Here is a 15,780-nt window from a genome sequence, read left to right on the forward strand (position 1 = left end):
GTATTGTCCTGCTTGATAGGGCAATGTCACTGTCCCTTGCCTTTGCTATTCATGAGCAACCTTTAAACCTTTAAACACATCTCATCTGTGTATATTCCCCTGAAATTTACTTTTATCTTTAACCTTGCTTCAATTCCATTTCTCTGCTATAAGGCTGTTGGCCATTTCCTTCTACGAATATTAATTTTATTCATCCCTTTCTTCTTTTCTTCCTAAATAGTTCCTTCTATCTTTTCCATAATTATTTTCTCAATTTCTTTTTTTCAGGGTTTTTCCCCAAACTTCTTATTTCTTCTATTTCAATTCCATATTTACATTTTTTTTTTCAATAAATTCAAATCAACTCTAAAAGAACCAACCCACATTTATAAATTTTCAATTTAAGTGTTTCTCATGGAGTTGCGAACTCATTTAAATGCAGAAAGAGTGACGTTTCTTATAAAACTAAGGATTTTATTAGTCTAACTTTTATATAATATCAAACTAAATTGTTGTTATTTGGATACGAAGATTATTATAATTTAGTTTTTAAGGATTAAAATATTTTAAAATCTCTAAAAAGACGAATGATGCTTGAAATAGATAAGAGAAATAGATATATGGTAAGACTAAACGCCTCCGAATCGAATGGTTGGCTTGTTAGTTGTTTCTGATTTAAAGTGAAAAAAAAAAAAAACGTTTTCTGGTTCCAGCTGAATCATCTTCTAAGGAAAGAATCAAAATATAAGCATTGTGAGCCCACAGTGGTAAGTTGCTTACATTTTTAAGGTTTTGCTAATGACCTAGGTGTAGGAAATGCAGTAGAGACTATATACTGTAATTATGTATAAAGAACGTTGATCAGATTATGGTAAAACTATGTAAAACTTTACCCATGCACCATTTAATGTTACTGTGGTATCAAATGCTATACGTAGGAATACTGCATTCTAGGGCTATTGTAGGGGTGTATGCATGATAGTGGGCACTTGTATGGATTATGGCTAATTTAGAATATGGTAGTGTAAGGGGTCACAGGTGGGTGTTAGCGTCCCCCCCCCCCCCCCCATTAAGTATGTAGGTAAGTACATGGCTTGTAGGTTAGGTTGGTGGGAAAGTTTAGGTTAGTTGATGTTCATTTTTAATCAACGCATGAGGAACTGGCTGCTGATATACAAAGGCCCCCTATTATATTATTGGGAATTTTTCAGTGTTTACTACTAAGGGCAAAATAACCTTTCCAGAGGTTAGGTCATAGTATACTAGGTCAGGTTAGGAGGGTAATGAGTGCAGTGTTTACTAATGACTGTCGCTGGTGGAAAAGTTTTATCCTTGATGAGCCATGCTTAGATTAAGAATGAGATGGAGTCCTTTTTGTTTTTTAGGTTAGAAGTGCAAATTATATCATCTACATTTCCAATTGTTCTTGTTCATTTTCTTATCTTTTAACCATGATCTCATTTTTTTTTTTTCATTTGCCTACCACCCGTAAATGAAGACCTAATGTTTGCTTGACATCGATAGCTTAATGGGTCTATCTGGTAGCTTATTAGGGTTGGGATAATCTATTGGAAACGTCTCAGCCTGGCAATCTGATGGACAGGAGTTCGAAATCCACTCCAGTTCGATAGTTTCTTGTAGTGTCTGCAACCTCACCATCCTTGTGAGCTAGGGGTTGGGCTTTTGGAGAGCTCATAAGTCTACCTGTAGGGTCATCTGCAGCCATTGCCTGGCCCTCCCTGGTCTTAGCTTCATTTTTGTTCATGTTATGAGATTACATGTAGGCTACTGCCTCTGTCATTCTAAAATCTCTATCGATCGATTATTATTATTATTATTATTATTATTATTACTTACTTACTTACTTACTAAGCTACAACCCTAGTTGGAAAAGCAGGATGCTATAAGCCCAGGGGCTCCAATAGGGAAAATAGCTCAGTGAGGAAAGGGAACAAAGAAAAGTAAAATATTGTAAGAAGAGCAACAAGATTGAAATATATATGTCCTGTATAGACTATAAAAACTTTAACAAACCAAGAGGAAAAGAAATAAGATAAAATAGTGTGCCCAAAAGACAGTGGAAGACCATGGTACAGAGGCTATGACATTCCCCGTTAATCATTCTACCTTCATCTTTTGTGTACATTGCTTCTTTAACTTAACATCTTTAACATTTTTCCTGAGCATTTACTCAAATCCTGATTATTTTCTCCTTGCCTTGGCCACCTGTCACCATCTATTAATCTCTTCCCATTCCTGTCTTTTATCGTAGCTTAAAGACTTTATTTTCTTATACAGTATTATAAAAATTTCATCTCGAAGCTCTACTCCATTTTAACAGCCTTATATTTGTTTCCAGTCTTTTAGTCTCTTGAATGTTTCTCCTAATTTGTAGTTTCTCTTGAAATCAACTTTGCAATTGTGCTTAAAATAACTCACTTGGTTAACCAATGCAATCCTTTTCATCATAGTAATATCAATCATTTCTTAGCTCTTATTATCCTTGGCTTTGCCAGACTTTCAGTACCGTTTCTTTCACTAGTTCCTTTCTCCAAAACTACATCTCATCATAACCACAAAACCAACTCTTGAATTAGTCATGGTCCTTTAAGTCTCCTCTGGCTAATATTGCAGTCTATGCATCTAAAAACCTTTTTTAAATATAAAACTTACCTGCTGGTTATATAAGAATGGCTAAAGTCCCTAGACGTCCGGCAGAAAATTCAAAATCACGCTTCTATCACAGATATGCCAGGTGTACACTAGTGCCCTCGCGGTATTCAGGTAGAACTATACCAAACCCTTCAGATCTTCTCCTCCCGCCATTGCTGACTGAACTATTGGAAATTCTCTCGTTAACTTCCTCTGTTTTGGATGGTTATTTGGTGATGTACTCCGTTTTTTGAGTTTGGGCTTTTGCTTGATTGATTTCCTTTTCATTTATTCTTTAAATCTTTTTGTTTGGGGTTATTTTAAATAATTTAACCTTTGTTTTATTTTTTCGGTCTCTCTCTTAACAATTCAATATGGCCGACCCCTCCCCTGTAATTCGGAAGTGTGTTAAAGGTTGTCGTACTCGACTTCCTAAGGCTTCTGTGGACCCTCATAGTATTTGTATTAAATGTAGGTGAAAGGGTTGTTCTTTTGAGGATCGGTGTGATGAGTGCATTTCATTAACCGATAGCGAGTGGGTAACTTACGAACGTTACATTAAAAGGTTAGAGAGGGACAGGGTTAGGCGCAGTTCATCTCATTCTGTTGATTTGTTCTTACTTAATGTCATTGATCCTATTCCTTCCCCCGTAGTGGTAGATCAACAACCGAAGGAACCTTCTATGAAGGATATGTTTACCGCAATTCAGGCTCTCGGTGAAAGAGTTGAGTCTTTAGTGACTGACAAAAATCAGATTTTGTCCGAAATCAATGTGCTGAAAAACCAAACAAATGCGAAAAGTGTTTCAAATGTGTTCAGTGTTCTGGAGGGTGCGTGTGCACGATCTTGTCGTTCGCCCAGCCTACGACCTCTTTTAAGCTCCCGAACCCATGGAAGAAGTCATGTCGGATAGCAAAAGGGAACGAGAGGCTTCATCAATCATACAGACATCCCCTCGAGCGTTCCTGCTGTCATAACACAGGTCGCTCACTCTCATCATAGAGAAGATGAGGTTGGTGCGTTATCACCTTCATCGAATGAAGGTTCGTTTAGCGAGACCTGGCGTCACTCTTCCAGACCGCTCAAAAGGAAGTCTCACGCGATCGTTAAGCGTCACGAATCGCCACCGCGTCGACCAGGCTGTAGTACCTGGGATACGCCTGAGCGTTTTCATTCTCCTGATGGTTGCACGCCTGCGAAGCGCTCTGACAGAGGTCCTGTCGTAGATGTCGATGTGTTACAGTCGGTTTCTGAATTTATCCCGGTTTCTGATGTGACGGTTCATGCACCGCCCCTTCCGTCAGACTGGCTTTCGTCGCCCGAAAGTGGGAAGTGTTTTGATAGCGAAGTAGAAGGCGATCTCCCATTAGAAAAGGAGTCTAATGTATCGCTTAGCAGCGGCCCTAAATGGTCTGTGCTTTTGGGAATGAAACAACAGCTCTCGTCGTTGATGCGGTCTTATCAACCTGCAGTTAGCAGTGCGGTTGGGCGTCAATCTCTGGACCCGTTATCGCACAGGCGGGCTGTGGTCTCGGGCGCTGACACGTTATCGCACAGGCGATCTCCCAGTCGCAGTGTTCAACGGCAGGTTCAGTTAGATGGGTCGCGTCAGGGAGCTGTTGCCAGACAAAAATCATCTTCTGAACGTTTTTCGGCTAAAAGTGTTGTTCATCTTGGACAGGATGGTAGCGAACGTGATGTGGAACGGCGGCGGCGGCAAGTGGACGCAACATGTCACCGTGACGGCTCTCGGCCGTCTCCTAATGATGCGATGGAGCGTCAGCGTCAACAGCAAGCGGACGCTAGGCGTCCACCCGATGGCTCACGCCAGTTGACTCTTGACGGCATAGAGCATCAGCGTTAGCGTCAACAGCAAGCGGACGCTAGGCGTCCACCCGATGGCTCACGCCAGTTGACTCTTGACGGCATAGAGCATCAGCGTCAGCGTCAACAGCAAGCGGACGCTAGGCGTCCACCCGATGGCTCACGCCAGTTGACTCTTGACGGCATAGAGCATCAGCGTTAGCGTCAACAGCAAGCGGACGCTAGGCGTCCACGCGACGACTCACGTCAGTTGACCCTTGATGCCGAGCGTCAGTCCATTTATGGCGTCACACATCAGTCAACCTCGACCTCTCCTCTTTAGTTGGATGCTGTTTCCCAGACTGAATGCGATTTTAAACGAAAGGCTATTGATCGCCCAATAGAAGGAGATGTTGAACATCGCAAACGTTCACATTTCGACTCTGACCCTTCGGTTCAGGCTGCAGCAACAGCTGCACTGCCAGAAGATGAACCGGAGGAGGTATCTGACCTGGACGAACCGTTGGAAGCTGTTCGGAAGAAGAAAAGAAACATTATCAACATTCAGTGGATCTTAAAAAATTAATTTTTATGAATAGAACTTACCTGGCAGTTATATATACATAGCTAATAATCTCTATTTCGGCAGAATTTTTCTAAACATGGCAACCGCCTTGTGGTGGTTGGATGGTAACACCCGTTAAAAGGTGGTAGGAGGAATCATTCCCGTTTTCTGTTCTTCAGTTCATCTCTGCCGACTGGATCGACAACACGTTGGTCCGTCACTAAGAGTTTTTCTTCGCTTTCCCTGCTCGGTGTACCAGTCTGCTTTTTGGCGAAGTACTCTGATTTGGGGTTTTGGCGATCGTGTTTTTTGTTATCTCTTAGCTTTTTTGCTGTTTTCATTATGAGTGAAAAAAGTCATTACCGTGTCTGTGCGAATGAGGAATGTAAGGTGAGACTACCGAAAATGGCGGTAGACCCTCACACCGTGTGTTTTAATTGTAGGGGTTTTGTTTGTGCCCTTAATAATAGGTGCGGGGAATGTAAAGTTTTGGATGAGAAAGATTGGTTGATTATGAAGCGCTATGTGCGTAAACTAGAGCTCGATAGATTTAGGAGAGCTTCTAGGTCTAAGTCTAAGTCTGTTAGTGGTAAGGAAGACAAACTTAGTGTAGATTTATCTTTTGAACCTATAATTGATTCCTCTTTGGAAGTTGATCCTTCCCTTGAGTTAGTAACTCCTGCACCTCCTACAGGATCCGTAGCTACGGATGACCCTCGGTACGCTAGCCTGGCTGCCGAGTTGAAGGCCATTAAAGAACAACTGGAGGCCTTTAAAGGTAAGGAAAGTGCATGTGCTTGTGTTAGTGCAGTGGAGGTGGCGACTGACCGAACCTGTCATTACCCTAGGCCTAGACCTCTACCAAGCTCCCAGGACCAAGGGAGAAGGTACATCGATGACCGAAAGGGGGTGAGAGGTACGTACCCTCGGTCAGCCGTCGCCTCAGACAGTCCTGTTGTCGATTCCCAGGCTGCTCTTGACCGTCACGGGAAAGACGTGTCGGATGTGTTGATTTCTTCTCCAAATTCGTCCAGACGTAAATGGAAGTTTGAAGCTTCAAGACCTACGAAGAGGAGATGGAACCGCAACGAACGGTCTCGTTCTTTCTCTCCCGGTTCTAGCAGTTATGAACCTTGTCCGCCAGAAGATGATTTCGACTCCGTGCCTGTGAAAAGGGCGAAGCCTAAGCCTACTGCCGAAGATCCCCCCCCTTCTACGAGTGTTATTCGTCAGCCCTCCCCTTCGGGGCCGCAAGACCCAGCTGATGTTGCTAAATCCTTTATGTCTGTCATGCAGGAACAACTTTTTACGTTAGTGCAAGCATTTAGCCGCCCTCACGCCCAGTCTGATGGACGTAAAGACGACTCGTTACCTATTAAGAAGTCTGCTTCTAAGAGAGAACGGAGTTCTTCTCTAAAGAAAACTTCTTCCTCTCTACGCCAGGATGAGGAGTGTGTGCTTTCGCAAGGCGATACTTCTTCTCGATACCAGGACGATACGGTTTCTCGTTCTCGATACCGAGACGATTCTTTATTGAACGATGCTGCTTCTCGTTCTCGATACCAGGACGATACCGCCTCCCGTTCACGATACCAGCACGATACCTCCTCTCGTTCGCTTCGCCACGACGATACCGCCTCTCGTTCTCTACGCCAGGACGATACCTCCTCTCGTTCACGACGATTCCGACCCTAGTTCTCGACGCCATGACAATACCGCCTCTCGTTCACGACGCCATGACGATACCGCCTCTCGTTCTCGACGCCAGGACGATACCGCCTCTCGCTCTCGACACCAGAACGACTCTGCCTCTCGTTCTCGGTGCCAGGGCGATACCAGCCTGCCTCTTCGGGACGATACTGCCTCTCGTTCCAAGGATTCTTCTAACGCTGGACTCCAGGATGCAACCCGTCTTTTGCAGGACGATTCCTTTGATTTGCCCTTGTCGGGTTCTAAGGATCCTTCTTCTCTTTCGAAGGATATTGCAGATGTGGATCAGGACCTCGAGGATGTTTCTGATGACGATGATAATCCTGCCGACGCTGCGGGAGATTACAAAGTTCTCTCTCGCTCCCTTCTTGAACTTTTTGGAGAGGAATTCCAACCTGCTGCCCCTCAATCTCCTCAGTCCCAATTTAACAGAAAGAAGGCCAAGAAACAGTCGGCCTTCATCAAGATGAAACTGTCTATATCCGCAAAGAAGGCTCTTACGAAGATTGATGACTGGATGAAGGAGCGTAGACAAGCAGTTAAGACTTCCTTCTCGTTTCCACCAGCTCGTCTTGCTTCTAAAGCTGGTATGTGGTATGCAACTGGGGAACCTTTGATTCTGGGAGTGCCTTCCTCCTCCAAGGGTGACTTCTCTGGCTTAGTGGACTCTGCTAGAAGGCATGCTCTCAACTCAGCCAAGGTCATGTGGTCGATGTCGGAGCTGGATCATCTCGTCAAAGGTATTTTTAGAGCCTTTGAGGTTTTTAGTTTTCTAGACTGGTCGCTTGGGACTCTGGCAAGGAAAACTGACCAAATGGAAGGATCTAAGGACCTTACCAGTATTATGTCCTGTATGGACAAGGCTCTCAGAGATGGGGCGAATGAGTTGGCTGTTCTCAGCTGGGATCCTAAAGAAGAGAGCCCTGCTTTGCTCTTTTGCTTCTAGGTCTGTTACCACTGCACAAAAGTCTGAGCTTCTTTACGCCCCCCTCTCTCAACATCTTTTTCCCGAGTCCCTGGTTAATGACATTACGCTTTCTCTGGCCCAAAAAGCCACCCAAGACCTTTTATCTCGTTCTGCTCGTAAGCCCTTGGCAGCCCCTCCTTCTTCGAAACGGGAGGAAAGGAGATTCCAGCAGCCCTTTCGGGGCAGGACTACTTCTTCAAGACCAGATTTTAGAGGGAGAAGGCAAGAATCAGGACCAAGATCTACCAGGGGTTCTTTCAGACCTCACTCCAGAAAATGAAGTTTGTCTCCTCTAGACAGTAGGCGCAAGACTGTCAGGTTTTTGGCAGTCTTGGAAGAGGAGAGGGGCGGACACCTGGTCCCTCTCAGTCATCAAGGAAGGATACAAGATCCCCTTTCTGAAAAAACCTCCTCTCGCAGATGCTCCGCTGGCCTTAGTAGCCCGGTACTCGGATCCGGGGAAACAGAAGGCCCTTATAGACTTTGTCGACCAAATGCTAGACAAGGGGGCGATAGATCCGGTTCGGGATCTATCCTCCCCAGTCTTTTACAATCGCCTGTTTCTGGTCCCCAAAAACTCGGGCGGATGGAGACCCGTCCTGGATGTCAGCGCTCTCAACGTATTTGTGGAGAAGACAAAGTTCTCCATGGAGACGACTCAGTCGGTGCTGGCGTCAGTACGTCCAGGGGACTGGATGGTGTCCCTCGACTTGCAGGACGCATATTTCCATGTCCCCATCCATCCGACTTCGAGGAAGTACCTGAGATTTGTAATGCAGGGCAAGTGCTTCCAATTCAGAGCTCTTTGCTTCGGTCTCAGCACGGCTCCTCAAGTCTTCACCAGGATAATGGCGAATGTGTCAGGTTGGCTGCATCAGGAGGGGATAAGGATATCCTTCTATCTGGACGATTGGCTGATTCGTTCACGATCGAGGGAGAAATGTCTGGAGGGTTTACGGAAGACTTTTATGATGGCTCAAGATCTAGGCCTGGTCATCAACAGGGAGAAGTCTCAGATCAGACCGAATCAGACTATTCTCTATTTGGGGATAGTTCTGAATTCAGTTCTTTTTCGGGCTTCTCCCTCTCAGGAAAGACAGACCAAGTGTCTCGTAAAAGTCAGAACTTTCCTGGACAAGAAGAGGTGCTCAGCGAAGGAGTGGATGAGTTTGCTGGGGACTCTATCCTCCCTCGAACAGTTTGTCTCTCTGGGGAGACTTCACCTAAAGGCCTCTTAAGCACATTCTTTCGAAGACGTGGAACAGAGAAAGACGCAGGAAGACTCCTTTTCCTTCCCCATTCCAACAGAAGTCAAGAATCTTCTGAAGTGGTGGCTGGACCCAACCTTGTTAGGGGAAGGGATCTCCTTACACAAGAAGAACCCAGACCTAGTGTTGTTTTCAGACGCATCAGAGTCAGGCTGGGGGGCAACACTAGGAAGCAAGGAGGTCTCAGGCTATTGGGAAGGAATTCAGCTGGGATGGCACATCAACAACAAGGAGCTGATGGCCATTTTTCTGGGGCTAAAGGCCTTCAAAGACTTGGTGTCTGGGAAGATTGTGGAGGTCAACTCAGACAACACCACAGCTCTTGCTTACATCAGGAAGCAAGGAGGGACTCACTCTCTGTCTCTGTTCGAGACAGCAAGAGAGCTCCTTCTTTGGGCGAAGGAGAACAGGATAAGCCTGCTGACGAGGTTTGTTCAGGGACAGAAGAATGTGAGGGCGGACATGCTCAGCAGGAAAGGGCAGGTCCTTCCCACAGAATGGACCCTCAACCAACAGGTCTGTCAGAGTCTCTGGAGGCTGTGGGGAGACCCCTCATCGATCTTTTCGCCTCCAACTTATCCAAGAGGATCCCCATCTATTGCTCCCTAGTTCCGGACAAGAAGGCAATAGCAGTAGACGCCTTTTTGATGGATTGGACGGAGATGGACACTTATGCTTTTCCGTTCAAGATCATCAATCTGGTAGTCAGGAAATTCGCTCTCCTCGATTCGGGACGAATGATCCTGATAGCTCCGTTCTGGCCGATGAGGGAATGGTTCACGGAGGTGGTGGACTTGTTGATGGACTTTCCAAGAAGCCTCCCTGCAAGTCCAAATCTGCTCAGACAACCCCACTTCGAAAGCACAAGATTTCCTCATCCACTACCTCTGTGAGCCAGATTGCGGATTTCTTGTTGTACCTCAGGCAGGACGCTAAGCTAGCTGTGTCCACTATCAAGGGATACAAAAGTATGCTCTCTTCTGTCTGTCGGCATAGAGGCTTGGACTTGTCCCGCGATAAGGACTTACATGACCTCTTGAAGTCTTTTGAGACGACCAAGCAGGCCCAGTTAAAGCCCCCTTCTTGGAACCTTGATGTGGTTCTTAAATTTCTGTGCACCAAGAGATTTGAGCCCATCTCACAGGCTCCCCTTAGGGAGGTTACCAAGAAAACCCTCTTTCTTTTGGCCTTAGCAACAGCTAAAAGAGTCAGTGAAGTCCATGCAATTGAAAAACAGGTAGGCTTCAATCTGAATGGGGCAGTTTGTGCCTGAAGGTTAGACTTTCTCGCTAAGAACGAGAACCCTTCTAAGCCCTGGCCAAGGGCCTTTGAGGTTCCTAACTTGACCAACCTAGTGGGTCAAGAGCAAAAGAGGACTTGTCTCGCACGAAAAATGTGAGAGGCTCCTCTAGCTCCCTGTGGTGAAAGATCCTCAGAAGCCCCTTTCCAAGAACGCTTTGTCTTTTTTAAATATTTAACTTAGCCGGTGAATATATAGCTGCAACTCTGTTGCTCGACAGACAAACTGTACAGAAAAAACTCGCCAGCGATCGCTATACAAGTTGCGGGTGTGCCCAACAGCGCCATCTGTCGACCAGATACCAAGCTCAATGTAAACAAAGACTCAATTTTCTCTCTGTCGACGTGTCGACAAGACGTACTCTACTCGCTGTTGCTAAACTGGAGTTTTTCACATCTATTTGGTGAAGTACTATATTCTGGTTTTGAGCTTTCGCTGTGCAGGGTTTTTCTTCAAACAAATCCTTGAACTCTTTTTTGTATCGGATTCTTTGTTGATGACTTAGATCGTTTTTTGGAATTTTCCCTTGACCAATTCAAAATGGCTGACCCTTCACAAGTTCCCAAATTTAGAAAATGCAATGCTAGGGACTGTTCTAGGCGTCTTCCGAAGGCTTCTATCGACCCTCACACTGTTTGTTCCAATTGTAGGGGTAAAACCTGTCAATTGGAAGATCGGTGTGAGGAGTGCGTAGGCCTTTCGGAATTCGATTTTATCGAATTCGAAAAGTACACACGCAGGCTAGAGAGAGATAGAATTAGGAGAAGTTCTTCTAGGTCTATTGATGTTTCCTCTCCTCATGCCCCACAACCTATTCCTTCCCCTGTAGTGGTTGTTCCTAACCCCCCTCCTAGCACTCAGGAACCTTCGATGGCTGACATGATGCGTGCCATCCATGCCCTGGGGGAGAGAGTTGAGTCCCTTGCAAGTGACCGCAATCAGCTCATGGCGGATGTTAAGGAGCTTAAGTGCCAAAGTGCAGTGGGAAGTGCCAAAGTGCCAAGTGATAGTGTTGTGAACAGTGTTGCGCTTGAGGGTTCGTCTGTTCGTGCCTGTCGTCCTCCTAGTCCGGGACCTCTTGCAAGCTCCCAAGTCCAGGGGAGAAGCAATGTCGCACGACGCATGGGTTCGAGAGGCTTTAATCAGCGAACAGACGTTCCCTCCATGGTATCAGGCGTATCTCCCCAAGATCGCCCCTACCTACGTAAGACGAGAGAGCCCATTTATACCTCGTCGTCTGAAGGTGTTTCTCGTAAGAAACTTTGGACCAAGGTCTCACGACCTTTAAAACGTAAATCGGTCCCTTCAGGACAAGTCCAACGTCCCGGCTGTAGCCACTGGGTCAGTTCGGACTCGTTGCCATCTTCTGATGACTGCTCACCGCCTAAGAGAGGCAAAGCGGTACCGCTTCAGGCACTAACACCGTCTGTTGCCGCACCTGATCCTGTAGACCCTAAATGGGCTTTGCTGCAAGACATGCAGTCCAAGCTTACGTCTTTGATGCAGGACTTTCATGGGGAGAAGGTTGCTGCCGTACCAGCAGCGAGTGCAGTACCTAGCCTACAACCTTCCAAGCGATCGGTTGTGCGTCCTGTTGACGCTGAGGTAACCTTCTCACGTACACCAGTTGAGGGGGTTCCTCCACCGATGCGATCCAGTGTGGGTTGCCAGCCGCATGTTGACGTTAAGCGACGCACGGAGGTGGTTGTTGACGTTCTGGATGTTCAACCACCATCAGAGGTGACTTGTTTTGACGCGGTGCGTCAACCTCCGCAACCCAGTGTGGTTTCCACTGCGCAACCCAGTCGGTCTAGACAGTCTCGGGTAGACGCTGTGCGTCCTCGCGCTACCTTGGTTGTTGACAGTTCACAGACTGTGCAGCAGTTCCATGACGTTGCGTCCGGCTCCGTCACGCATGCACCAGTGCGACCGGACTCAGCGAACCAGACGTTACCCACTCCGTTGCCGTTTCCACATCAGTTTTCGGATGAGGAACTTTCTGATGATGATGTTGCTGCACATCAAGATGATCAACAATCGGAACTGGACGAGCCTAAGTCAACGCAACCCTCTTTGGACTTTAGAAAAGTTTTGGCTATTTTCAAAGAGTTGTTTCCTGACCAGTTTGTTTCTGTGGCTCCTCGTTCTCCGCCTTCAGAGTTTGTTTTAGGCATGCCTTCTGCCGCACCTGCCTTTACTAGACTCGTCCTAGCACGCTCGTCCAAGAGAGCTTTGCGGCTAATAGGAGACTGGTTAGAGTCCAAGAAGAGTTTAGGGAAAACAGCATTTGCTTTTCCCCCTGCTAAACTCTCTTCTAGATCGAGCATCTGGTATGCCACGGGAGAAGTTCTCGGCTTGGGATTTCCTGCCTCTGCCCGGGGCAACTTCTCAAGTCTTGTAGACTCTCCCCGCCGCCTTGCCATGAGACGCTCAAAGATTTGTTGGTCATCATCGGACCTGGACCACCTTATGAAAGGAATCTTTAGGGCTTTTGAAGTCTTTAACTTCTTAGACTGGTGCCTAGGAGCCCTGAGCAGGAAGATCTCTTCGACAGATAAAGAGACTTCTTTGCTCATTATGTCCTGCATGGACAAGGCCGTCCGTGATGGGTCCAATGAGCTTGCTGCCTCATTTGCGTCCGGAGTCCTGAAAAAGCGAGAGTCTCTCTGCTCGTTCCTGTCTGCTGGAGTTACACCATTCCAGAGATCTGAGCTTCTCTTTGCTCCACTTTCCAAGAGCCTATTTCCAGAAGTCCTGATAAAGGAAATAGCTGCTTCGTTAGTGCAGAAGGACACTCACGATCTTGTTGCGTCCTCAGCCCGCAAAGCTCCCCCTTTGCCTACATTGTCGGCTAGACCGAGGATTGACACTCCAGCGTCTCGCTTTATTCCGCCCTTTCGTGGCAGAGCCTCCAGCAGAGGAGGTGCTCGTGCCGAAGGAAAGCGAGGGAACAGGAAAGGATCCAAGTCCTCTAAGGGCAGAGTCTGACTGCCCGCAACTTCAGACAGCAGTGGGAGCCAGACTCAAGAACTTCTGGCAAGCCTGGGAGAGGAGAGGCGCAGATTCACAATCTGTGAAGTTGCTCAGAGAGGGGTACAAAATCCCTTTTGTACGCAAACCCCCTCTAGCAACGTCTCCCATCGATCTCTCTCCCAGATACAGAGAGGAAGAAAAGAGAACAGCCCTGAAACTGGAAGTGTCTCTTTTGCTAGAGAAGGGAGCGGTGGTCAAAGTCTCGGATCTTCAATCACCGGGATTCTACAACCGCCTCTTCCTGGTTTCAAAGAAGACAGGAGGGTGGAGACCGGTGCTAGACGTCAGTGCTCTGAATGTCTTTGTCACAAAGATGAAGTTCTCCATGGAGACCACAAAGTCAGTCTTAGCAGCGGTCAGAAGGGAAGACTGGATGGTCTCCCCAGACCTAAGGGACGCCTACTTCCACGTCCCCATTCACTCAGACTCCCAACCTTTACTGAGATTCGTTTTCGAAAATGTGGTCTACCAGTTTCGGGCCCTGTGCTTTGGCCTAAGCACAGCTCCTCTCGTATTTACGAGGCTGATGAGGAATGTAGCCAAATTCCTCCACTTATCGGACATCCGAGCCTCCCTTTATTTGGACGACTGGCTTCTCAGAGCCTCTTCCAGTCGTCGCTGTCTGAAGGATCTAAAGTGGACTCTAGATCTGACCAAGGAATTGGGACTCCTTGTCAATTTGGAAAAGTCGCAACTGGTCCCATCCCAAACTATTGTGTACTTAGGGATGGAGATTCACAGTCTAGCTTTTCGGGCTTTTCCGTCGGCCCCCAGAATAAGTCAAGCCCTGTTAGTCATCCAGAACATACTGAAGAAGGAACGCTGCTCAGTCAGGCTGTGGATGAGTCTGATAGGGACGCTATCATCCCTGGAACAATTTGTGTCTCTAGGAAGACTACACCTCCGTCCGCTTCAATACCATCTAGCTTTTCACTGGAAAAAGGACAAGACGCTAGAAGCGGTCTCGATCCCGGTTTCCGAAAAGTTGAAGTCTTGTCTGACTTGGTGGAAGGACAATATCAACTTAAGAGAGGGTCTTCCCCTGGCTGTTCAGACTCCCAACCACGTTCTCTTCTCGGACGCATCGGACGTGGGCTGGGGCGCGACACTAGACGGTCGGGAATGCTCAGGACTGTGGAACTCGAGTCAGAGAAGCATGCATATCAACTGCAAGGAGCTGTTGGCAGTACATCTGGCCTTGAAAAGCTTCAGGTCTCTCCTTCGAGGCAAAGTGGTGGAAGTAAACTCAGACAACACCACGGCCTTGGCGTACATCTCCAAACAAGGAGGGACCCACTCACTGACGTTGTACGAGATCGCAAGGGACCTGCTCATCTGGTCAAAAGGTCAAGACATCTCCCTAGTAACGAGGTTCATCCAAGGCAACTTGAATGTCATAGCAGATTGTCTCAGTCGGAAAGGGCAAGTAATTCCAACAGAATGGACCCTCCACAAGGATGTGTGCAAGAGACTTTGGGCCACTTGGGGCCAACCTACCATAGATCTCTTTGCAACCTCGCTGACCAAGAGGCTTCCCATCTATTGCTCCCCAGTCCCGGACCCAGCAGCAATACATATAGATGCCTTTCTCCTAGATTGGTCACATCTGGATCTCTACGCATTCCCACCGTTCAAGATTGTCAACAAGGTACTGCAGAAGTTCGCCTCTCACGAAGGGACAAGGTTGACGCTAGTTGCTCCCCTCTGGCCCGCGAGAGAATGGTTCACCGAGGTACTTCGATGGCTAGTAGACGTTCCCAGAACTCTTCCTCTAAGGGTGGACCTTCTACGTCAGCCTCACGTAAAGAAGGTACACCAAAGCCTCCTCGCTCTTCGTCTGACTGCCTTCAGACTATCGAAAGATTCTCGAGAGCTAGAGGCTTTTCGAAGGAGGCAGCCAGTGCGATTGCTAGAGCAAGGAGAGCAACCACCATTAGAGTCTATCAATCGAAGTGGGAAGTCTTCCGAGACTGGTGCAAGTCAGTTTCTGTATCCTCGACCAGTACCTCTGTAGCTCAAATAGCTGATTTTCTCTTATACCTGAGAAAAGGTCGTTCCCTTTCAGCTCCGACTATCAAGGGCTACAGAAGCATGTTGGCATCGGTCTTCCAGCATAGAGGCTTAGATCTTTCCAACAATAAAGATCTTCAAGACCTCCTTAAGTCTTTTGAGACTACCAAGGAGCGTCGTTTGGCTACCCCTGGTTGGAATTTAGACGTGGTACTAAGATTCCTCATGTCAGACAGGTTTGAACCACTACAATCAGCCTCCCTGAAAGATCTCACTCTTTTCCTGGTATGCTTAGCCTCAGCTAAAATGTTATTTTGATAATAAAATAAATTTTTGAATATACTTACCCGGTGATTATATAAGCTGCAGCTCTGCTGCTCGACAGAAAACTCTACGGAAAAAATCCGCCAGCGATCGCTATGCAGGTAGGGGGTGTACTTCAACAGCGCCATCTGTCGTGCAGGTACTCAGTACTCATTGTAAACAAAGAAC

Source organism: Palaemon carinicauda, chromosome 34, assembly GCF_036898095.1.
Source record: "Palaemon carinicauda isolate YSFRI2023 chromosome 34, ASM3689809v2, whole genome shotgun sequence".
In the NCBI taxonomy this organism is placed as follows: domain Eukaryota; kingdom Metazoa; phylum Arthropoda; class Malacostraca; order Decapoda; family Palaemonidae; genus Palaemon; species Palaemon carinicauda.